The sequence below is a fragment of the Oncorhynchus tshawytscha genome, unplaced genomic scaffold (genome assembly GCF_018296145.1).
Source record: "Oncorhynchus tshawytscha isolate Ot180627B unplaced genomic scaffold, Otsh_v2.0 Un_contig_15252_pilon_pilon, whole genome shotgun sequence".
In the NCBI taxonomy this organism is placed as follows: domain Eukaryota; kingdom Metazoa; phylum Chordata; class Actinopteri; order Salmoniformes; family Salmonidae; genus Oncorhynchus; species Oncorhynchus tshawytscha.
The window spans coordinates 36776-63377 of NW_024608457.1; the positions used below are offsets into that span (position 1 = coordinate 36776).

Below are 26602 nucleotides of genomic sequence, written 5' to 3' on the forward strand. Positions count from 1 at the left end.
TGGGTCTCATCAACAACAACTAGTCTCATCAGACTAGTCAGACTACACACTAGACCTGGGTCTCATCAACAACTAGTCAGACTACACACTAGACCTGGGTCTCATCATCAGACACACAAGCCCTAGTCTCATCAACTAGTCAGACTACACACTAGACCTGGGTCTCATCAACAACAACTAGTCAGACTACACACTAGACCTGGGTCTCATCAACAACTAGTCAACTAGTCAGACTACACACTAGCCCTGGGTCTCATCAACAACAACTAGAGTCAACACACTAGACCTGGGTCTCATCAACAACAACTAGTCAGACTACACACTAGACCTGGGTCTCATCAACAACAACTAGTCAGACTACACACTAGACCCTGGGTCTCATCAACAACTAGTCAACTAGTCAGACTACACACTAGACCTGGGTCTCATCAACAACAACTAGTCAGACTACACACTAGACCTGGGTCTCATCAACAACAACTAGTCAGACTACACACTAGCCCTGGGTCTCATCAACAACAACTAGTCAGACTACACACTAGCCCTGGGTCTCATCAACAACAACTAGTCAGACTACACACTAGACCTGGGTCTCATCAACAACAACTAGTCAGACTACACACTAGCCCTGGGTCTCATCAACAACAACTAGTCAGACTACACACTAGACCTGGGTCTCATCAACAAGTCAACTAGTCAGACTACACACTAGACCTGGGTCTCATCATCAACAACAACTAGTCAGACTACACACTAGCCCTGGGTCTCATCAACAACAACTCAACTAGTCAGACTACACACTAGACCTGGGTCTCATCAACAACAACTAGTCAGACTACACACTGGACTAGCCCTGGGTCTCATCAACAACAACTAGTCAGACTACACACTAGACCTGGGTCTCATCAACAACTAGTCAGACTACACACTAGCCCTGGGTCTCATCAACTAGTCAGACTACACACTAGCCCTGGGTCTCATCAACAACAACTAGTCAGACTACACACTAGCCCTGGGTCTCATCAACAACAACTAGTCAGACTACACACTAGACCTGGGTCTCAACAACAGTCAGACTACACACTAGCCCTGGGTCTCATCAACAAGTCAGACTACACACTAGCCCTGGGTCTCATCAACAACAACTAGTCAGACTACACACTAGACCTGGGTCTCATCAACAAACAACTAGTCAGACTACACACTAGCCCTGGGTCTCATCAACAACAACTAGTCAGACTACACACTAGACCTGGGTCTCATCAACAACAACTAGTCAGACTACACACTAGCCCTGGGTCTCATCAACAACAACTAGTCAGACTACACACTAGACCTGGGTCTCATCAACAACAACTAGTCAGACTACACACTAGCCCTGGGTCTCATCAACAACAACTAGTCAGACTACACACTAGCCCTGGGTCTCATCAACAACAACTAGTCAACTAGTCAGACTACACACCCTGGGTCTCATCAACAACAACTAGTCAGACTACACACTAGCCCTGGGTCTCATCAACAACAACTAGTCAGACTACACACTAGACCTGGGTCTCATCAACAACAACTAGTCAGACTACACACTAGCCCTGGGTCTCATCAACAACAACTAGTCAGACTACACACTAGCCCTGGGTCTCATCAACAACAACTAGTCAGACTACACACTAGCCCTGGGTCTCATCAACAACTCACAACTAGACCTGGGTCTCATCAGACTACACACTAGACCTGGGTCTCATCAACAACAACTAGTCAGACTACACACTAGCCCTGGGTCTCATCAACAACAACTAGTCAGACTACACACTAGACCTGGGTCTCATCAACAACAACTAGTCAGACTACACACTAGCCCTGGGTCTCATCAACAACAACTAGTCAGACTACACACTAGACCTGGGTCTCATCAACAACTAGTCAGACTACACACTAGCCCTGGGTCTCATCAACAACAACTAGTCAGACTACACACTAGACCTGGGTCTCATCAACAACAACTAGTCAGACTACACACTAGCCCTGGGTCTCATCAACAACAACTAGTCAGACTACACACTAGCCCTGGGTCTCATCAACTAGTCAGACTACACACTAGCCCTGGGTCTCATCAACAACTAGTCAGACTACACACTAGCCCTGGGTCTCATCAACAACAACTAGTCAGACTACACACTAGACCTGGGTCTCATCAACAACAACTAGTCAGACTACACACAGACTACACACAGACTAGCCCTGGGTCTCATCAACAACAACTAGTCAGACTACACACTAGCCCTGGGTCTCATCAACAACAACTAGTCAGACTACACACTAGACCTGGGTCTCATCAACAACAACTAGTCAGACTACACACTAGACCTGGGTCTCATCAACAACAACTAGTCAACTAACAACTAGACTACACACTAGACCTGGGTCTCATCAACAACAACTAGTCAGACTACACACTAGACCTGGGTCTCATCAACAACAACTAGTCAGACTACACACTAGCCCTGGGTCTCATCAACAACAACTAGTCAGACTACACACTAGCCCTGGGTCTCATCAACAACAACTAGTCAGACTACACACTAGCCCTGGGTCTCATCAACAACAACTAGTCAGACTACACACTAGACCTGGGTCTCATCAACAACAACTAGTCAGACTACACACTAGCCCTGGGTCTCATCAACAACAACTAGTCAGTCAAACAACTAGTCAGACTACACACTAGCCCTGGGTCTCATCAACAACAACTAGTCAGACTACACACTAGCCCTGGGTCTCATCAACTAGTCAGACTACACACTAGCCCTGGGTCTCATCAACAACAACTAGTCAGACTACACACTAGCCCTGGGTCTCATCAACAACTAGTCAGACTACACACTAGACCTGGGTCTCATCAACAACAACTAGTCAGACTACACACTAGACCTGGGTCTCATCAACAACAACTAGTCAGACTACACACTAGCCCTGGGTCTCATCAACAACAACTAGTCAGACTACACACTAGACCTGGGTCTCATCAACAACAACTAGTCAGACTACACACTAGACTACACACTACCTGGGTCTCATCAACAACAACTAGTCAGACTACAGACACTAGCCCTGGGTCTCATCAACAACAACTAGTCAGACTACACACTAGACCTGGGTCTCATCAACAACAACTAGTCAGACTACACACTAGCCCTGGGTCTCATCAACAACAACTAGTCAGCCTACACACTAGCCCTGGGTCTCATCAACAACAACTAGTCAGCCTACACACTAGCCCTGGGTCTCATCAACAACAACTAGTCAGACTACACACTAGCCCTGGGTCTCATCAACAACAACTAGTCAGACTACACACTAGCCCTGGGTCTCATCAACAACAACTAGTCAGACTACACACTAGACCTGGGTCTCATCAACAACAACTAGTCAACTAGTCAGACTACACACTAGCCCTGGGTCTCATCAACAACAACTAGTCAGACTACACACTAGACCTGGGTCTCATCATCAACACTAGTCAACTAGTCAGACTACACACTAGCCCTGGGTCTCATCAACAACAACTAGTCAGACTACACACTAGACCTGGGTCTCATCAACTAGTCAGACTACACACTAGCCCTGGGTCTCATCAACAACTAGTCAGACTACACACTAGACCTGGGTCTCATCAGTCAGAACACACTAGCCCTGGGTCTCATCAACTAGTCAGACTACACACTAGCCCTGGGTCTCATCAACTAGTCAGACTACACACTAGCCCTGGGTCTCATCAACAACAACTAGTCAGACTACACACTAGCCCTGGGTCTCATCAACAACAACTAGTCAGACTACACACTAGCCCTGGGTCTCATCAACAACAACTAGTCAGACTACACACTAGCCCTGGGTCTCATCAACAACAACTAGTCAGACTACACACTAGCCCTGGGTCTCATCAACAACAACTAGTCAGACTACACACTAGACCTGGGTCTCATCAACAACAACTAGTCAGACTACACACTAGACCTCAGACTCAGACTACACTAGCCCTGGGTCTCATCAACAACAACTAGTCAGACTACACACTAGACCTGGGTCTCATCAACAACAACTAGTCAGACTACACACTAGACCTGGGTCTCATCAACAACAACTAGTCAGACTACACACTAGCCCTGGGTCTCATCAACAACAACTAGTCAGACTACACACTAGCCCTGGGTCTCATCAACAACAACTAGTCAGACTACACACTAGACCTGGGTCTCATCAACAACAACTAGTCAGACTACACACTAGCCCTGGGTCTCATCAACAACAACTAGTCAGACTACACACTAGACCTGGGTCTCATCAACAACAACTAGTCAGACTACACACTAGACCTGGGTCTCATCAGCAACAACTAGTCAAGACTACACACTAGCCCTGGGTCTCATCAGTCAGACTACACACTAGACCTGGGTCTCATCAACAACAACTAGTCAGACTACACACTAGCCCTGGGTCTCATCAACAACAACTAGTCAGACTACACACTAGACCTGGGTCTCATCAACAACAACTAGTCAGACTACACACTAGACCTGGGTCTCATCAACAACAACTAGTCAGACTACACACTAGCCCTGGGTCTCATCAACAACAACTAGTCAGACTACACACTAGACCTGGGTCTCATCAACAACAACTAGTCAACTAGTCAGACTACACACTAGACCTGGGTCTCATCAACAACAACTAGTCAGACTACACACTAGACCTGGGTCTCATCAACAACAACTAGTCAGACTACACACTAGACCTGGGTCTCATCAACAACAACTAGTCAGACTACACACTAGCCCTGGGTCTCATCAGCAACAACTAGTCAGACTACACACTAGCCCTGGGTCTCATCAACAACAACTAGTCAGACTACACACTAGCCCTGGGTCTCATCAACAACAACTAGTCAGACTAGTCAGACACACTAGCCCTGGGTCTCATCAACAACAACTAGTCAGACTACACACTAGACCTGGGTCTCATCAACAACAACTAGTCAGACTACACACTAGCCCTGGGTCTCATCAACTAGTCAGACTACACACTAGACCTGGGTCTCATCAACAACAACTAGTCAGACTACACACTAGCCCTGGGTCTCATCAACAACAACTAGTCAGACTACACACTAGACCTGGGTCTCATCAACAACAACTAGTCAGACTACACACTAGACTACACACCTGGGTCTCATCAACAACAACTAGTCAGACTACACACTAGCCCTGGGTCTCATCAACAACAACTAGTCAGACTACACACTAGACCTGGGTCTCATCAACAACAACTAGTCAGACTACACACTAGACCTGGGTCTCATCAACAACAACTAGTCAGACTACACACTAGCCCTGGGTCTCATCAACAACAACTAGTCAGACTACACACTAGACCTGGGTCTCATCAACAACAACTAGTCAACTAGTCAGACTACACACTAGCCCTGGGTCTCATCAACAACAACTAGTCAGACTACACACTAGACCTGGGTCTCATCAACAACAACTAGTCAGACTACACACTAGCCCTGGGTCTCATCAACAACAACTAGTCAACTAGTCAGACTACACACTAGCCCTGGGTCTCATCAACAACAACTAGTCAGACTACACACTAGACCTGGGTCTCATCAACAACAACTAGTCAGACTACACACTAGCCCTGGGTCTCATCAACAACAACTAGTCAGACTACACACTAGCCCTGGGTCTCATCAACTAGTCAGACTACAACTAGCCCTGGGTCTCATCAACAACAACTAGTCAGACTACACACTAGCCCTGGGTCTCATCAACAAAGTCAGACTAGTCATCTCATCAACAACAACTAGTCAGACTACACACTAGACCTGGGTCTCATCAACAACAACTAGTCAGACTACACACTAGCCCTGGGTCTCATCAACAACAACTAGTCAGACTACACACTAGCCCTGGGTCTCATCAACAACAACTAGTCAGACTACACACTAGACCTGGGTCTCATCAACAACAACTAGTCAGACTACACACTAGACCTGGGTCTCATCAACAACAACTAGTCAGACTACACACTAGACCTGGGTCTCATCAACAACTAGTCAGACTACACAAGCCCTGGGTCTCATCAACAACAACTAGTCAGACTACACACTAGACCTGGGTCTCATCAACAACAACTAGTCAGACTACACACTAGCCCTGGGTCTCATCAACAACAACTAGTCAGACTACACACTAGCCCTGGGTCTCATCAACAACAACTAGTCAGACTACACACTAGACCTGGGTCTCATCAACAACAACTAGTCAACTAGTCAGACTACACACTAGCCCTGGGTCTCATCAACAACAACTAGTCAGACTACACACTAGACCTGGGTCTCATCAACAACAACTAGTCAGACTACACACTAGACCTGGGTCTCATCAACAACAACTAGTCAACTAGTCAGACTACACACTAGACCTGGGTCTCATCAACAACAACTAGTCAGACTACACACTAGACCTGGGTCTCATCAACAACAACTAGTCAGACTACACACTAGACCTGGGTCTCATCAACAACAACTAGTCAGACTACACACTAGACCTGGGTCTCATCAACAACAACTAGTCAGACTACACACTAGACCTGGGTCTCATCAACAACAACTAGTCAGACTACACACTAGACCTGGGTCTCATCAACAACTAGTCAGACTACACACTAGACCTGGGTCTCATCAACAACAACTAGTCAGACTACACACTAGACCTGGGTCTCATCACACAGACCTGGGTCTCACAACTAGTCAACTAGTCAGACTACACACTAGACCTGGGTCTCATCAACAACAACTAGTCAACAGTCAGACTACACACTAGACCTGGGTCTCATCAACAACAACTAGTCAGACTACACACTAGCCCTGGGTCTCATCAACAACAACTAGTCAGACTACACACTAGACCTGGGTCTCATCAACAACAACTAGTCAGACTACAACTAGCCCTGGGTCTCATCACAACTAGTCAACTCAGACACACTAGACCTGGGTCTCATCAACAACAACTAGTCAGACCTGGGTCTCATCAACAACAACTAGTCTAGACTACACACTAGACCTGGGTCTCATCAACAACAACTAGTCAGACTACACACTAGCCCTGGGTCTCATCAACAACAACTAGTCAGACTACACACTAGACCTGGGTCTCATCAACAACAACTAGTCAGACTACACACTAGACCTGGGTCTCATCAACAACAACTAGTCTCATCAACAACAACTAGTCAGACTACACACTAGACCTGGGTCTCATCAACAACAACTAGTCAGACTACACACTAGACCTGGGTCTCATCAACAAAGTCAACTAGTCAGACTACACACTAGACCTGGGTCTCATCAACAACAACTAGTCAGACTACACACTAGCCCAGTCTCACTACACAACTCAGACTACACACCTGGGTCTCATCAACAACAACTAGTCAGACTACACACTAGACCTGGGTCTCATCAACAACAACTAGTCAGACTACACAACAACTAGTCAGACTACACACTAGACCTGGGTCTCATCAACAACAACTAGTCAGACTACACACTAGCCCTGGGTCTGAGGAGACAAGAGAGTTTTCCTCACAGTTTTCCTCTTGGTACTGGCCACCAGTTTCCTGGGCTGGACACTCCACTGCCAAAGTAGTCCAGGACAGAGGTGGGGGTGCGTTTGGTCTCGGGGGCGCTGATTTAGGGGTGACGGGGCTGGAGAGACTTCTTCATCCCTCCTTTCCTGTGGCGGGAGCAAGGGTGGGTTTCTAGGGGGGGGACCCGTGGCTCTCTTTGGTCCCGGTGCGGGCCTTCCTGGTTTGGTCACTCCATTACCCTGGGGCTTAGCCTGGGACTTCTTCAGAGACAGGAAGTTATCGCTGTCTGAATCTACAGAGAGAGGACAGAGAGGGTCTCATCAAGAGACTAGTCAGAGAGAGAGAGAGAGAGAGAGAGAGAGACAGAGAGCACAACAAGAGAGTCAGGAGACAGGAGGGAAAAGAAATGGAGTCTGTCAGGATGATTCATATTCTGATACACGTTACTAGAGTCTGTCAGGATGATTCATATTCTGATACACGTTACTAGAGTCTGTCAGGATGATTCATATTCTGATACACGTTACTAGAGTCTGTCAGGATGATTCATATTCTCATACACGTTACTAGAGTCTGTCAGGATGATTCATATTCTGATACACGTTACTAGAGTCTGTCAGGATGATTCATATTCTCCCGTTTAGTTCTGGTATTCAACCGTTATTTCAGGTACACTAGCCCGGTATTCTCCCGTTATGGAGTCTAGTCTGTCTGTGTCCCAGTATTCTCCCGTTATGGAGTCTAGTCTGTCTGTGTCCCGGTATTCTCCCGTTATGGAGTCTAGTCTGTCTGTGTCCCTGGGTATTCTCCCGTTATAGAGTCTAGACCTGGGTCTCTACTTCTCCCGTTATAGAGTCTAGTCTGCAACAATGTGTCCCGGTATTCTCCCGTTATAGAGTCTAGTCTGTATGTGTCCCACTAGACCTGGGTTCTCCGTTATAGAGTCTAGTCTGTATGTGTCCCGGTATTCTCCGTTATAGAGTCTAGTCTGTATGTGTCCCGGTATTCTCCCGTTATAGAGTCTAGTCTGTATGTGTCCCGGTATTCTCCCGTTATAGAGTCTAGTCTGTATGTGTCCCGGTATTCTCCCGTTATTTCCGGTCAGACTACACGTAGCCCGGTATTCTCCCGTTATGGACTCTCGCCTCTCTCACCTGTCTCAGAGACGTACTGCACCGGGTCTTTCTTGGCAGGAGGAAGAGGAGCCGGAGGAAGAGGAGGGTTTGGTTTCTGGGCCTTCTGCTTCTGCTCCACTACCTCCTCCTCAGAGTCTACAGGAGGGAGGGGGAGGGAGAGGGACAGAGAGGGGTCTCAGGGAGAGAGGGGAGGGAGTCAGGGAGGGAAGGGAAATAGAGAGGTCTCAGGGATTCAACAGGGAGGGAGGGAGGGAGGGAGGGAGGGAGGGAGGGAGGGAGGGAGTCAGGGAGGGAGGGAGGGAGGGAGGGAGGGAGGGAGGGAGGGAGGGAGGGGGAGGGAGGGAGGGAGGTTCTATCAGAGGGAGGGGTCTCTCAACAACAACTAGGGAGAGGATGGGGAAGGGAGGGAGTCAGGGGAGGGAAGGGGAGAGGGGAGGGAGAGAGAGACTAGGGAGGGAAGGGAGAGAGGGGAGGGAGAGAGGATGGGAAGGGAGGGAGGGGAGGGAAGGGAGAGAGGGAGGGAGAGAGGATGGGAAGGGAGGGAGGGGAGGGAAGGAGAGAGGGGAGGGAGGATGTTTGGTGATGACAACAACAAAAATAGCCAGGTGACTAACTTCAACCGTTACCTCAGTGTGGTAGACATGAGACCACAGACACAAGCAGCTGGTAAGTGGCTGGAGTGAACAACAGGACAACCCTCCTTAAGACTCTAGGGGAGGGAAACCCTCCTTAAGACTCGGGGGAGGAAACCCTCCTTAAGACTAGACCTGGGAGGGAAACCCTCCTTAAGACTAGTCAGGGGAGGGAAACCCTCCTTAAGACAGACTACACTAGACCTGGGAGGAAACCCTCCTGAAGACTCGGGGAGGAAACCCTCCTTAAGACTCGGGGAGGAAAACCCCTCCTTAAGACTCGGGGAGGAAACCCTCCTTAAGACTCGGGAGGGAAACCCTCCTTAAGACTCGGGAGGGAAACCCTCCTTAAGACTGGGGGAGGGAAGTCAGACCCTCCTGGGTTAAGACTCTAGACCTGGGAGGAAACCCTCCTTAAGACTCGGGGAGGGAAACCCTCCTTAAGACTCGGGGAGGAAACCCTCCTTAAGACTCTGGGGAGGGAAACCCTCCTTAAGACTCGGGGAGGAAACCCTCCTTAAGACTCGGGGAGGAAAACCCTCCTTAAGACTCGGGGAGGAAAACCCTCCTTAAGACTCTGGGGCTTAGCCTGGGGAGAAAACCCTCCTGTTAATTTAGACTCGACGGACTCTTACAAGTCTGAAGTAATTAGTCCCAGAAACCCCCTGCAGGATGACCCCCATATTCTATGATAACAGCCAGAGAAGGTGTTGTTTTTCCCAGAAACCCCTGCAGGATGACCCCCATATTCTATGATAACAGCCAGAGAAGGTGTTGTTTTTCCCAGAAACCCCCTGCAGGATGACCCCCATATTCTATGATAACAGCCAGAGAAGGTGTTGTTTTCCCAGAAACCCCTGCAGGATGACCCCCATATTCTATGATAACAGCCACAGAAGGTGTTGTTTTCCCAGAAACCCCCTGCAGGATGACCCCCATATTCTATGATAACAGCCAGAGAAGGTGTTCTGTTTTTCCCAGAAACCCCCTGCAGGATGACCCCCATATTCTATGATAACAGCCAGAGAAGGTGTTCTGTTTTTCCCAGAAACCCCTGCAGGATGACCCCCATATTCTATGATAACAGCCAGAGAAGGTGTTGTTTTCCCAGAAACCCCCTGCAGGATGACCCCCATATTCTATGATAACAGCCAGAGAAGGTGTTGTTTTTCCCAGAAACCCCCTGCAGGATGACCCCATATTCTATGATAACAGCCAGAGAAGGTGTTGTTTTTCCCAGAAACCCCCTGCAGGATGACCCCCATATTCTATGATAACAGCCAGAGAAGGTGTTGTTTTCCCAGAAACCCCCTGCAGGATGACCCCATATTCTATGATAACAGCCAGAGAAGGTGTTGTTTTCCCAGAAACCCCCTGCAGGATGACCCCCATATTCTATGATAACAGCCAGAGAAGGTGTTGTTTTTCCCAGAAACCCCCTGCAGGATGACCCCCATATTCTATGATAACAGCCAGAGAAGGTGTTGTTTTTCCCAGAAACCCCTGCAGGATGACCCCATATTCTATGATAACAGCCAGAGAAGGTGTTGTTTTTCCCAGAAACCCCCTGCAGGATGACCCCCATATTCTATGACAACAGCCACAGAAGGTGTTGTTTTTCCCCAGAAGGAACGTTGGACATCAGTGCTCTCCGTACGTTTGAGTTTACAACCAAAACAGGTTCTCTAATTCTCTCCTTCTCTCTTTCTTTCTCTCAGAGGACCTGAGCCCTAGGACCATACCCCAGGACTACCTGACATGATGACTCCTTGCTGTCCCCAGTCCACCTGGCCGTGCTGCTGCTCCAGTTTCAACTGTTCTGCCTTATTATTATACGACCATGCTGGTCATTTATGAACATTTGAACATCTTGGCCATGTTCTGTTATAATCTCCACCCGGCACAGCCAGAAGAGGACTGGCCACCCCACATAGCCTGGTTCCTCTCTAGGTTTCTTCCTAGGTTTTGGCCTTTCTAGGGAGTTTTCCTAGCCACCGTGCTTCTACACCTGCATTGCTTGCTGTTTTGGGGTTTTAGGCTGGGTTTCTGTACAGCACTTTGAGATATCAGCTGATGTACGAAGGGCTATATAAATAAATTTGATTGATCACATCCCTTCTCTTCCCTCTCTTCTCCGAGGACCCATCCCATTTCTTCTCCGAGGACCCATCCCATATCTTCCCGAGGACCCATCCCATTTCTTCCCGAGGACCCATCCCATTTCTTCCCGAGGACCCATCCCATTTCTTCCCGAGGATATAAATCCCATTTCTTGGCCCATAGGACCCATCCCATTTCTTGCTTCTGAAGCTAATAGGGTTGGTCCTGGTCAGTTTGGATATGGAAGATGCTGCTGGAAGCTGGTCGATTGGAAAGTCTGACTTTATCCAACAGTTCTACAGAGACATATTTATACATGTTGGGCATGACAAGTCATTGTGGTCTACCACGGGTGTCTTTCTCTGACCCCCAGCCTTCTGACCCCCTGCCTCTCTGACCCCCAGCCTCTCTGACCCTCAAACCTCTCTGACCTAACGACCTTGTGTTAGGCTGGGATTCACCCTCAACCATTGATGTGTCGGCTCCATTGGAAACAACCATTAAATGGCCCATTCTAAAAACACAGGGCCAGCAATACCTCCACTGTCAGAGGTTCAGTCTGACATTATTACCTGACTCAATGACCATTAAATGGCCCACAGAGGGGCAGTCATCATTATTACCTGACTCAATGACCATTAAATGGCCCATTCTAAAAACACAGGGCCAGCAATACCTCCACTGTCAGAGGCTCAGTCATCATTATTACCTGACTCAATGACCATTAAATGGCCCACAGAGGGACAGTCATCATTATTACCAGTCAGAGCGACAGTCATCATTATTACCTGACTCATTGACCATTAAATGGCCCACAGAGGGACAGTCATCATTATTACCTGACTCAATGACCATTAAATGGCCCACAGAGGGACAGTCATCATTATTACCTGACTCAATGACCATTAAATGGCCCACAGAGGGGCAGTCATCATTATTACCTGACTCAATGACCATTAAATGGCCCACAGAGGGACAGTCATCATTACCTGACTAAATGACCATTAAAATGGCCCATTCAGAGGGCAGTCATCATTATTACCTGACTCAATGACCATTAAATGGCCCACAGAGGGACAGTCATCATTATTACCTGACTCAATGACCATTAAATGGCCCACAAAGGGACAGTCATCATTATTACCAGTCAGAGGGACAGTCATCATTATTACCTGACTCAATGACCATTAAATGGCCCACAGAGGGACAGTCATCATTATTACCTGACTCAATGACCATTAAATGGCCCACAGAGGGCAGTCATCATTATTACCTGACTCAATGACCATTAAATGGCCCACAGAGGGACAGTCATCATTATTACCTGACTCAATGACCATTAAATGGCCCACAGAGGGACAGTCATCATTATTACCTGACTCAATGACCATTAAATGGCCCACAGAGGGACAGTCATCATTATTACCTCAGAGGACAGTCATCTACCTGAATGACCATTAAATGGCCCACAGAGGGCAGTCATCATTATTACCTGACTCAATGACCATTAAATGGCCCACAGAGGGACAGTCATCATTATTACCTGACTCAATGACCATTAAATGGCCCACAGAGGGACAGTCATCATTATTACCTGACTCAATGACCATTAAATGGCCCACAGAGGGACAGTCATCATTATTACCTGACTCAATGACCATTAAATGGCCCACAGAGGGACAGTCATCATTATTACCAGGACAGTCATCATTATTACCTGACTCAATGACCATTAAATGGCCCACAGAGGGGCAGTCATCATTATTACCTGACTCAATGACCATTAAATGGCCCACAGAGGGCAGTCATCATTATTACCTGACTCAATGACCATTAAATGGCCCACAGAGGGACAGTCATCATTATTACCTGACTCAATGACCATTAAATGGCCCACAGAGGGACAGTCATCATTATTACCTGACTCAATGACCATTAAATGGCCCACAGAGGGGCAGTCATCATTATTACCTGACTCAATGACAGCACGCCTCTTTCTCTTTTTATCATTGTCCTTCTTCTTCTTCTTCTCCACCTTGGGGCTGGTGATCTGGAACACATCATCATCATCATCCTCACCACCATCATTATCATCATCATCCTCACCATGATCATCATCTTCCTCATCACCACCATCATCTTCCTCACCACCATCACCACCATCTTCCTCCTCACCACTATCATTATCATCCTCACCACCATCATCATCATCATCATCACCACCATCCTCACCATCATCTTCCTCACCACCATCATCATCATCACCACCACCATCTTCCTCCTCACCACTATCATTGTCATCCTCACCACCATCATTATCATCATCCTGTTCACCACCATCATCATCCTCACCACCATCATTATGTTCCACCACCATCATCATCCTCACCACCATCATTATCATCATCCTGTTCACCACCATGGTCATTATAATCATAGTCATTGTAGTCATGAGCTTAGCAGTGCGGTTGGGGTTAAGAAATTGTAGAAATAGGTGGGATTTAGCACTTGTGGCTATAGAAGCTAGCGCCGACCAGTTCACCGACTAGAGACTCTGGTTTATATTAATACCTTGGTGGTCGACCAGTTCACTGACTAGAGACTCTGGTTTTATATTAATACCTTGGTGGTCGACCAGTTCACTGACTAGAGACTCTGGTTTTATATTAATACCTTGGTGGTCGACCAGTTCACTGACTAGAGACTCTGGTTTTATATTAATACCTTGGTGGTCGACCAGTTCACTGACTAGAGACTCTGGTTTATATTAATTAATACCTTGGTGGTCGACCAGTTCACTGACTAGAGACTCTGGTTTTATATTAATACCTTGGTGTTCGACCAGTTCACCGACTAGAGACTCTGGTTTATATTAATACCTTGGTGGTCGACCAGTTCACTGACTAGAGACTCTCGACCAGTTTGACTATATTAATACCTTGGTAATCGACCAATAGAGACTCTGGTTTATATTAATACCTTGGTGGTCGACCAGTTCACTGACTAGAGACTCTGGTTTATATTAATACCTTGGTGGTCGACCAGTTCACTGACTAGAGACTCTGGTTTATATTAATACCTTGGTGGTCGACCAGTTCACTGACTAGAGACTCTGGTTTTATTAATTAATACCTTGGTGGTCGACCAGTTCACTGACTAGAGACTCTGGTTTATATTAATTAATACCTTGGTGGTCGACCAGTTCACTGACTAGAGACTCTGGTTTATATTAATACCTTGGTGGTCGACCAGTTCACTGACTAGAGACTCTGGTTTATATTAATACCTTGGTGGTCGACCAGTTCACTGACTAGAGACTCTGGTTTTACTCTGGTTTATATTAATTAATACCTTGGTGGTCGACCAGTTCACTGACTAGAGACTCTGGTTTATATTAATACCTTGGTGGTCGACCAGTTCACCGACTAGAGACTCTGGTTTATATTAATACCTTGGTGGTCGACCAGTTCACCGACTAGAGACTCTGGTTTATATTAATACCTTGGTGGTCGACCAGTTCACCGACTAGAGACTCTGGTTTATATTAATACCTTGGTGGTCGACCAGTTCACTGACTAGAGACTCTGGTTTATATTAATACCTTGGTGGTCGACCAGTTCACTGACTAGAGACTCTGGTTTATATTAATACCTTGGTGGTCGACCAGTTCACCGACTAGAAGAGACTCTGGTTTATATTAATACCTTGGAGGTCGACCAGTTCACTGACTAGAGACTCTGGTTTATAATAATACCTTGGTGGCAGGTTTTTTCTTCTTCGCTTCTTCGTCTGTTGAGATGGATTTCTTCTTCTTCGTGGGTTCCTTCTCTGTGTTGAGGGTTCCATCCCGAGATGGTTTCTGTGCTGCGGGTTTGCTTGATACAAAGAACCGCCTGATGTCCTAAGAATGGAAGGGGAGGGGGAGAGGAGAGAGTAAATGAGTCCACTGAGCCTAATTGACACCTTATTCCCTATATAATGCACTACAGGGCTCTGGTTAAAAGTAAATAGTGCACACTGTATAGGAATATGGTGTAATTTGGGATTTATCCTTGACGTTAATTTGATGTGAAGACATGCATTGCTAAGTTACACATGAGCGATATGTGGCGTGGCCAGATACAGTATCTAGCTCTGGTACAATCACATACTTTATATTTAAACTTTATTTAACTCGGCAAGTCAGTTAATGACGGCCTACCGGACTACGGTGGGCAAAAACTGCGCGACCCTATGGGACTCCCAATCACGGCCGGGGATGTGATGCGGCCTGGATTCGAACCAGGGACTGCAGTTGCCTAAGAGAGCTGCGCCATTCGGGAGCCCAATTTAGCTGCATCAGTTGCTCTAGTTCTAGTACCATCGCCTATTTATCTTTATGATCTGCCCATGTAAAAATGCCACTTGATGCCATAATTTTGTTGTCAGTATTGACAAGACGACTGTCGCTTTCATGTTTGCCATGTAAGCAACTGACGTGCAAAGATAGTCCGCTTCATGCATTGTTTTCAATTAGCATGATAGCTAGTGAGTTAGCTAGAAATCCGACTAAAACAACCCATTAGGGCAACTACAGGTTGGGATCTAGTTGGCTTAACTAGCTTATTCGGTACATTCGTAATAGCTCGTGCGTCCTCCAAAACAGTAACATGCGTCCTAACGTTAGCTGACATATGCATTCCTATGCAATACTGAATCACTAGTGTTGCTGTTGTCAGGGAATGAGTTGTTGATTTGGACGCCGTGACTTACCATAATCCACAGCAAAAATAAATGAGTTTTTCTTATTGATCGTGATGAGACTAGTTTAGACCAGCAGCTCCTTTAAAAAATAAAAAAAAAATCCTCCTTGGCGCGAAGTGTGATCAGAGCGGAAGAGGAAGAGGGAGAGGAAGACCCATGTCGGGGGGAAAACGTGTCTCCCTCCAGCAGGTGGCGTTTTTGGTCGTTTTTTGTGTGGACGTCAATAAAAGAGTGTCGAATTTAATCAACAACAACTAAATAAATGGTTAATTTGCTACGTGACGTTTATTTATTTTATATAATGTACGTTTCGTAATGCTTTACGTTGTTACGAGTGTACCGGTATAAGTAGGACACGTTTACATCCCGGCAACTTTGAGAATAAACACTTTATATATCGGAGATGTTTATTTAATGTATCTGAGACACTCTGATAGTGTGTTTTATATTGACCCAGAGGATACGGGACCCTGATTTAACGTTCATTGTTCACGTGTTTATCTTTCACGGAAGATGTTTTATCCATAAAATGAAGAGAACAAACCCTTGCTTCACATTCTCCCTTAAATAATTTAAATATTATTTAGAAATTATCAGAAAATGTAAAAACAAAATAGCAATCCGCACCGTAAAAGTATTTAACAAATTGAAAATGATTCTTGATATGTTAGGTTTATGTACTCTTGTTTGAATATTTCTGTTTTTTTGTATTTGTTGTGTTCATAATAATTAATACATATATATATATATATATATATATTTAAATCGTATATCTCCACATTGAAAACAGGCGGTTTCGTGTATTCATTAGGCCGATTCTGTTGCATAAAGTTGCTTAAACGGAAGCAAATGGAACGAAACGGGGAGGATCCCACCCTGCGTTTGTCCAATAGAAAACTCTCGTTCTGATCTGCCTGCTTCCGTTTGGTTCTTTAAAGGGAAAACGGTGCAAATCAAATATGATTGGTCACATACACATATTTATCAGATGTTATTGCGGGTACAGACCCCTTTTGACGCAGGTACAAAGCTGTGTGTTCTTAAGATAATTTTTTCTCCAAAATATTTTTCGATTTTTTTAAATTTAGGACCGTGACGTCCAGATATATCCTATTACCCAGAAACACACACGTACCTACCAGCCCCTGTTCTAAGGTAACACTGAGACTTGAACACTGATGGGATCCTACATGGAGTCCCTGTTCTAACATGACGTACCTACCAGTCCCTGTTCTGAGGTAACATGACGTACCTACCAGTCCCTGTTCTGAGGTAACACTGATGGGATCCTCCTCCAGTCCCTGTTCTGAGGTAACACGTACCTACCAGTCCCTGTTCTGAGGTAACACTGATGGATCCTCCATGACGTACCTACCAGTCCCTGTTCTGAGGTAACATGATGGGACCTACCAGTCCCTGTTCTGAGGTAACACTGATGGGATCCTACCAGTCAGTCCCTGTTCTGAGGTAACATGACGTACCTACCAGTCCCTGTTCTGAGGTAACACTGATGGGACCTACCAGTCCCTGTTCTGAGGTAACACTGATGGGATCCTACCAGTCCCTGTTCTAAGGTAACATGACGTACCTACCAGTCCCTGTTCTGAGGTAACACTGATGGATCCCTGACGTACCTACCAGTCCCTGTTCTGAGGTAACATGACGTACCTACCAGTCCCTGTTCTGAGGTAACATTAGGTCCTCCTGAACAGACCTACCAGTCCCTGTTCTGAGGTAACACTGATGGGCTTTCCTACCAGTCCCTGTTCTGAGGTAACACTGATGGGATCCTCCATGACGTACCTGTTGTGTTTTCTGAGGTTCATTCTTACTTTTTCTTGTCAGTCCCTGTTCTGAGGTAACATGAGGGGTAACCAGTCCCTAAGATATCTGAGGTAACATGATCTAACCTACCAGTCCCTGTTCTGAACAGATGGGATCCTTCCATGACAGCTTCAGACTTTGTTCTGTAATATCGTACCTTTTCTATTTTATTTCTAGAGACCACCAGTCCCTGTAATCTAAAAAGGTAACATGATGGTGTTCCTTCCAGTCCCTGTTCTAAGGTAACATGACTACCAAAATAAGATGAGGGGAATTCCTGAGTAGTAAACCCCCCCCCTACCAGTCCAATGAGGTCAAACTGATGGGATCCAACATGACGTAGTTAAATGATCCTTGTCTGATTTAAAACAAACGTAATTGCACATTCCCCTTTTGAGGTAACATGACAAAAAGTCCAAAAGATTCTAACATAACATGACGTCAGGACAGTTATTTTATTTTACCAGTTAGAACAATTCCAGGTTATTATCAAAGTGGAAACCGATAAGTCCCTGTTCTGAGGTAACAGGTACCTACCAGTCCCTGTTCTGAAAACTCTGATGGGGTCAGTTGACGTTACCTACCAGTAAGTTCTGAGGTAACACTGTCCTAGGGAGTCCTACCAGTCCCTGTTCCCAACACTGATTGGTCTGATATTACCTGTGAGAATGCACCATAACTGTCAGCCAATAGGAACCATGATGGGATTTACCAGTCCCTGTTAAACAGTGACTTTCATGCTGCATTCACAACCAAGTGGATTTCTCCCTGAGGTAACATGTACCTACCAGTCCCCTCTGAGGCATGACGTACCTACCAGTTTGTGAATACCTACCAGTCCCTTTTCTGAAGGTAACATGGAACCTTCACCTGTTTGTAAACTGATGAGATCCTACCAGTTGTTCTGAGGTAACACTGATGGGATCCTCTGCTTTGACAAAGTACCTTGTATTGTTTTCACAGGATTCTTCTTAGTTTTTCTTGTCAGTTTTCAAACACTTTGCAGATCTTTCCGACAGACACAGGACTGACATTCCAAACACTATCTAACATTGCAGCCCTCTGAACAGACCCATTTTTATACAGCTTCAGACTTTAGTTCCTGTAATATCCTGAGCTGGTTTTCTCCCATCTCCTAGATAAATTACCAGGGCAGGGACAACCTTAATAGTAAAAAAATATAAAATGTCTGTTGTGTAAATTCCCAATGTATTTCTATGGGCTACAGTGGGAAAGGCCAAAATCAATGTCTCAAATGAAGGGGTTCCCAAAATAAGATTACCATTTGAGTAGTTAAATGATCCTTGGTATGATTTCTCCCAGGAAAAAAACAAATTGCACATTATTTTAGAACACCCCAGGGGAAAAAAAGTCACAAAAAGGCCCATATTAATTTTTATCAGGACAGTTATTTTATTTTACCAGTTAAGAACCAATTCAAGGGTTATTATCAAAGTGGAAACCGATAACTAACTTGACTGTTGTAATAGACAGGGCTGCAGTTGTCAGAAAACTCTGATCTGGGGTCAGTTTTCTCACACTAACGGTTAAGATGAGGGAAGCTGGTCCTAGAAGAGTACCAGGGGAAACCCCGCCCCCAGTGGATTTCTCCCATTGGTCTGATATTACCTGTTAGAATGCACCACATGTCAGCCAATAGGAACCAGAGACGGGAGGGGTGTGTAACAATAGAATTCTAAATTCAGTCTTTCATGCTGCATTCACAACCAAGTGGGATGTTGGAATTTACCAGTTTGTGAAGGCATAAAGAACAGCTGGATGCCTTCACCTGATTTGAACTCATGAGAAACTCCCATTGGCTAATTGAACAAACAGTGAGGAAATCCATCTGCTTTTAAACAAAGTCTTTAATTTGGTAAAAAAAAGCAGGTTAGATTTTCTTCAGTAGGTGAGGAGAGGTCACCATGTGGGAGAAGATTTCGCTCAGGATTACCAGTTGGGACAGCTTCTAGTGGATTTCTCCCAAGGGTAAACTAGTAGATTACCAGTTGGGAGGGCCCTTCAAGTGGATTTCTCCCAGTCGTAAGGGGAATGGTAAATTCCCACATGGTTATGAACTAAGCATTTAAATGAGATCTGTTTGGTGCGACGCCCAAAATGGGTTGGCTAACAGGAAGAAGAGGAATGACCAGCTTGCTTTTAAACTACATGAACCAGCCAATAGGAACCACAAACACAGGATGTGGGGTGTCATTGAAAAAAAGGGAGGGATTTTATTGGTCAATAGTGAGTTCCAGAGATGCATCTGATTCAGTTATTCGTCCGTCTGTTTCCGCCACAGTGGTCTCTTCTCACTGACGTAGATCCCATCCAGGAACTTCCTGATGTCCTTCTTGACCGTGGTGACTTGTTGGATCAGAGTGGCTGGAGGAGAGAACACAAGAGGAAGAACAAGAGAAGAGAACGAACAAGGGGAGAGAGGAGAGAACACAAGGGGAAGGAGAGAGAGAACACAAGGGGAAGGGGAGAACACAAGGGGGGAGAGAGAACACAAGGGGAAGGAGAGAGAGAACACAAGGGGAAGGAGAGAGAGAGAACACAAGGGGAAGGAGAGAGAGAGACAACAAAGAGGAGAACACAAGGAAGAGAGAGAGAACACAAGGGGAAGGAGAGAGAGAGAGAACACAAGGGGGGAAGAGAGAGAGAGAACACAAGGGGAAGGAGAGAGAGAGAACACAAGGGGAAGGAGAGAGAGAGAGAACACAAGGGGGGGAGAGAGAGAGAACACAAGGGGAAGGAGAGAGAGAGAACACAAGGGGAAGAGAGAGGAACACAAGAGAGAGAGAACACAAGGGGAAGGAGAGAGAGAGAGAACACAAGGGGAAGAGAGAGAGAGAACACAAGGGGAAGGAGAGAGAGAACACAAGGGGAAGGAGAGAGAGAACACAAGGGGAAGGGAGAGAGAGAACACAAGGGGAAGGAGAGAGAGAACACAAGGGGAAGGAGAGAGAGAGACACAAGGGGAAGGAGAGAGAGAACACAAGGGGAAGGAGAGAGAGAACACAAGGGGAAGGAGAGAGAGAGAGAACAAGGGGAAGGGAGAGAGAGAGAACACAAGGGGAAGGAGAGAGAGAACACAAGGGGAAGGAGAGAGAGAGAACACAAGGGGAAGGAGAGAGAGAGAACACAAGGGGAAGGAGAGAGAGAACACAAGGGGAAGGAGAGAGAGAACACAAGGGGAAGGAGAGAGAGAACAACTGTTAAGAGTAATAAAACAAAATGGGGCACGAGGCATTTAGGGCTGTTTCAGTTCAAACTTCAGGTCTCTAATAAGCCCCATAACGCAGGTTACAGGCGTATCACTTCTCTAACGTTGGTTAAAACCTGTTAAAGATAGGGCTGACTACTGCCCCCTTTGGAGGAATTGCGTGCCCATAGTAAACAGAAAAAAAATCTGTCAAAAATTGCTAATATATGCATGTAATAATTATTATTGAATAGAAAACACTCTAAAGCTTCTAAAACCGTTTAAATTATGTCTGTATGTAAAGCAGAACTCTCAGGGCAGCCATTCTCCCAAACTCTCTCTTGACAACAGAAAAGTTGGGCCAACTTTGACGTCATTGACGACTCCTTCCACGTCTTCTGATCGAAGAACATCAAAGGTAAGGGAATATTTATGCTAATTTCTGAGCGCCGTCTCATATTATAGCCTAGTGAACGAATTCTGTAACGTTAAAAATAAATGTAACACAGCGGTTGCATTAAGAAGCAGTGTATCTTTGTAACTATATGTAGAACATGTATATTTAGTCAAAGTTTATGATGTGTATTGCTTGTTATCTGACGTTAGCTCCGGCAGATATCATCATTTCTCCGGACATCTGAGTAGCATTTTTTTGAAAATGTCGTCATTGTAAACAGAGATTTATGGATATAAATTGCATATTATTGAAAAAAACATAAATGTACTGTGTAACATGTCCTATTACTGTCATCTGATGAAGATTTTCAAAAGGTTAGTGAATTATTTTTCTTTTAATCCTGCGGTTGTTGATTGCATATTTTGTTCAACGTGGCTATTCAAATTAGCTGTGTCTTTGGTGGTTGTTTGACATAAATATGTGCTATGTTTTCGCCGTAAAACATTTTAGAAATCTGACTTGCTGGCTAGATGAACAAGGTGTTTATCTTTCATTTGAGCTATTGGACTTGTTAATGTGTGGAGGTTAAATATTTCTAAGAATATTTTTGCGTTCCATGCGCCACGTCCCAGTTAACGTCGGAGGGGATCGTTTTTCAAAGTGCAGCATTACAACATGCATTGACTGACATGGTGTGGACATCGACAGACAGACTCTGGGAAATTCTAACCTCTAATCCTCTTTCTGGACGACCGTTCCCTTCTCAGACACGTAGATTCCGTCCAGGAACTTCCTGATATCCTTGTTTTTGACCGTGGTGGCTTGCTGGATGAGAGCGGCTGGAAAAGAGAGAGAGAGGCTGGGGTGGTGAGCAGGGTACGACAGCTTGGAGGGTCACACAGGGGTCACCGAGGTCAATATACACGCAACTAGTTAAGACTTAGAGCTAGGAGAGGGGACAGACAGCATCACTACCACTCTGAATTGACAATTCCAGTTATAGTAGGAGAAAAGGCTATACACCTTAGAATCTAGAATCCCAGTCACAACATTCTAGAATCCCAGTCACAACATTCTAGAATCCCAGTCACAACATTCTAGAATCCCACGGTGATGCTGTAAGAGGTAAATAGAGGGAGAAGAGGCCTCATAACAGATGTATTTTGTAGAATAAACACTAAGAACATCAGACTGGGAGAGAGAACAGAGGGGGTATCTGGGTAATAATACACAGGGTCTGAAGGAAACACCAGGACATCAGACTGGGAGAGAGAACAGAGGGGGTATCTGGGTAATAATTAATACACAGGGTCTGAAGGAAACACTATGACTGTGTGTGTGTGTGGGGGGGGGTGTGTGTGGATGTGTGTCGCCTCACCAGAGTTAGACACCAGCTCAATATCGTTTCCCTCCAGAATCAACTCATCCTTCTGGGCTGCAGACACGGCACAGGACACACCTGAGAGAGACGAGACAGAGGGAGAGACAGAGAGAGAGAGAGAGAGAGAGAGAGAGAGAGAGAGAGAGAGAGAGACAGAGAGACAGAGAGAGAGAGAGAGAGAGAGACAGAGAGAGACCTCCAGAGAGAGAGACAGAGAGAGAGACAGAGAGAGACAGACAGAGAGACAGAGAGAGAGACAGAGAGAGAGACAGAGAGAGAGACAGACAGAGACAGAGACAGAGACAGAGAGAGACAGAGACAGAGAGAGACAGAGAGAGAGACAGAGGGAGAGACAGAGGGAGAGACAGAGGGAGAGACAGAGGGAGAGAGAGAGACCGTCAAGCCAGGCATCTCTGCATTGGAAATCACCACACATCCTGAAGCTAGAGTTATAAATGCTCCAGGGTTCTACAGAGGATTCCTCTACAGGTAGGTAGGTTAGAACTAGGAGAACCATCTTAAAAGATGAACTAAAACAATGTTTCAAACTATTGAGTAGCCTCATAGTGCTTCCAGCTCATTGCCAAGTGGTGTGATGCTCTGAAACCTGCCTACCATTGTTTATATGCACTAGACTGGCCAATCGGAAGTGCGTGTTAAACACTGGTTCAAAAATAACTGGTGTCACTCCCCCGACTCACCCTGTCACCCCCCGACTCACCCTGTCACCCCCCAGACTCACCCTGTCACCCCCCAGACTCACCCTGTCACCCCCCAGACTCACCCTGTCACCCCCCAAGACTCACCCTGTCACCCCCCAAGACTCACCCTGTCACCTCACCCCCCCAAGACTCACCTCACCCCCCCCAAGACTCACCTCACACCCCCACTCTTCCTCCCCCAGACTCACCCTGTCTCATGCGGACCCGACGGATGTATTTCTCCCCAGGAAGTTCCTGATCTCCACCAGAGCTCCACTCTCCTGCATCACAACGTTGATGGGGAAATGGGCGTACACCGAGCGCATCTTATAGCGGAAACCCTGGAGAGAGAGAGAGGGTTAAAAGAATGAAGAGAGGGGCTCCTAGAACACAGAACAGAGGGGTCCTAGAACAGAGGGGTCCTAGAACAGAGAGGGGTCCTAGAACAGAGAGAGGGGTCCTAGAACAGAGAGGGGTCCTAGAACAGAGAGAGGGGTCCTAGAACAGAGAGAGGGGTCCTAGAACGAGAGAGAGGGTCCTAGAACAGAGAGAGGGGTCCTAGAACGGAGAGAGAGGGGTCCTAGAACGGAGAGAGGGGTCCTAGAACAGAGAGAGGGGTTCTAGAACAGAGATAGGGGTTCTAGAACAGAGAGTCTGGGGTTCTAGAACAGAGAGAGGGGTCACAGCAAATGAAGATATAAAAATGATCTGCTCCAGACTAAAACAGCTTGGGGATGGAAATGTGCATCTAACATACGGCAGAATAATAGGGATAATTATCAGCTGGTCTGTGTCTGGTAACTAACAGTAGGGCCAACAGAGACAGATCAACACTCACCATGGTAACTAACAGTAGGGCCAACAGAGACAGATCAACACTCACCATGGTAACTAACAGTAGGGCCAACAGAGACAGGTCAACACTCACCATGGTAACTAACAGTAGGGCCACTCACCATGGTGACTAACAGTAGGTCAACACTCACCATGGTAACTAACAGTAGGGCCACTCACCAGAGACAGGTCAACACTCACCATGGTAACTAACAGTAGGGCCAACAGTCAACACTCACCATGGTAGACAGATCAACACTCACCATGGTAACTAACAGTAGGGCCAACAGAGACAGGTCAACACTCACCATGGTAACTAACAGTAGGGCCAACCAGTAAGACAGATCAACACTCACCATGGTAACTAACAGTAGGGCCATGGAGACAGATCAACACTCACCATGGTAACTAACAGTAGCCAACACTCACCATGGTAACTAACAGAGTCAACACTCACCAGATCAACACTCACCATGGTAACTAACAGTAGGGCCACTCACCAGTAACTAACAGATCAACACTCACCATGGTAACTAACAGTAGGGCCAACAGAGACAGATCAACACTCACCATGGTAACTAACAGTAGGGTCAACACTCACCATGGTAACCAACAGACAGGTCAACACTCACCATGGTAACTAACAGTAGGGCCACTCACAGAGACAGGTCAACACTCACCATGGTAACTAACAGTAGGGTCCAACACCAACAGAGACAGGTCAACACTCACCATGGTAACTAACAGTAGGTCAACACTCAACAGAGACAGTAGGTCAACACTCACCATGGTAACTAACAGTAGGGTCAACACTCACCATGGTAACTAACAGTAGGGTCAACACTCACCATGGTAACTAACAGTAGGGGGTCAACACTCACCATGGTGACTAACAGTAGGGCCAACACTCACCATGGTAACTAACAGTAGGGCCAACACTCACCATGGTAACTAACAGTAGGGTCAACACTCACCATGGTAACTAACAGTAGGGTCAACACTCACCATGGTAACTAACAGTAGGGTCAACACTCACCATGGTAACTAACAGTAGGGTCAACACTCACCATGGTAACTAACAGTAGGGTCAACACTCACCATGGTAACTAACAGTAGGGTCAACACTCACCATGGTAACTAACAGTAGGGTCAACACTCACCATGGTGACTAACAGTAGGGCCAGCACTCACCATGGTAACTAACAGTAGGGCCAACACTCACCATGGTAACTAACAGTAGGGTCAACACTCACCATGGTGACTAACAGTAGGGCCAACACTCACCATGGTAACTAACAGTAGGGCCAACACTCACCATGGTAACTAACACTAGGATCAACACTCACCATGGTAACTAACAGTAGGGCCAACACTCACCATGGTAACTAACAGTAGGGTCAACACTCACCATGGTAACTAACAGTAGGGCCAACACTCACCATGGTAACTAACAGTAGGGCCAGCACTCACCATGGTAACTAACAGTAGGATCAACACTCACCATGGTAACTAACAGTAGGGCCAACACTCACCAGGGCCAGCACTCACCATGGTAACTAACAGTAGGGCCAACACTCACCATGGTAACTAACAGTAGGGCCAACACTCACCATGGTAACTAACAGTAGGGTCAGCACTCACCATGGTAACTAACACTAGGATCAACACTCACCATGGTAACTAACAGTAGGATCAACACTCACCATGGTAACTAACAGTAGGGCCAACACTCACCATGGTAACTAACAGTAGGGTAACTAACCAACACTCACCATGGTAACTAACAGTAGGGTCAACACTCACCATGGTAACTAACAGTAGGGCCAGCACTCACCATGGTAACCATAGGGCCACTCACCAGACTAACAGGTCACACTCACCATGGTAACTAACAGTAGGGCCCAACCAGAGACAGGTCAACACTCACCATGGTAACTAACAGTAGGGCCAACACTCACCATGGTAACTAACAGTAGGGCCAACACTCACCATG

At 46.1% G+C, this 26602-nt stretch overlaps 2 pseudogenes; both read right to left on the reverse strand.

The window, feature by feature from the left end:
• The window catches only part of LOC121843545, a 50417-nt pseudogene extending 33952 nt beyond the window's left edge, over nt 1-16465 (reverse strand).
• A 3827-nt stretch (nt 16466-20292) lies between these two features.
• Nucleotides 20293-24144, reverse strand: LOC121843546 (annotated as a pseudogene).
• Between the last annotated feature and the right edge of the window lie 2458 nt (nt 24145-26602).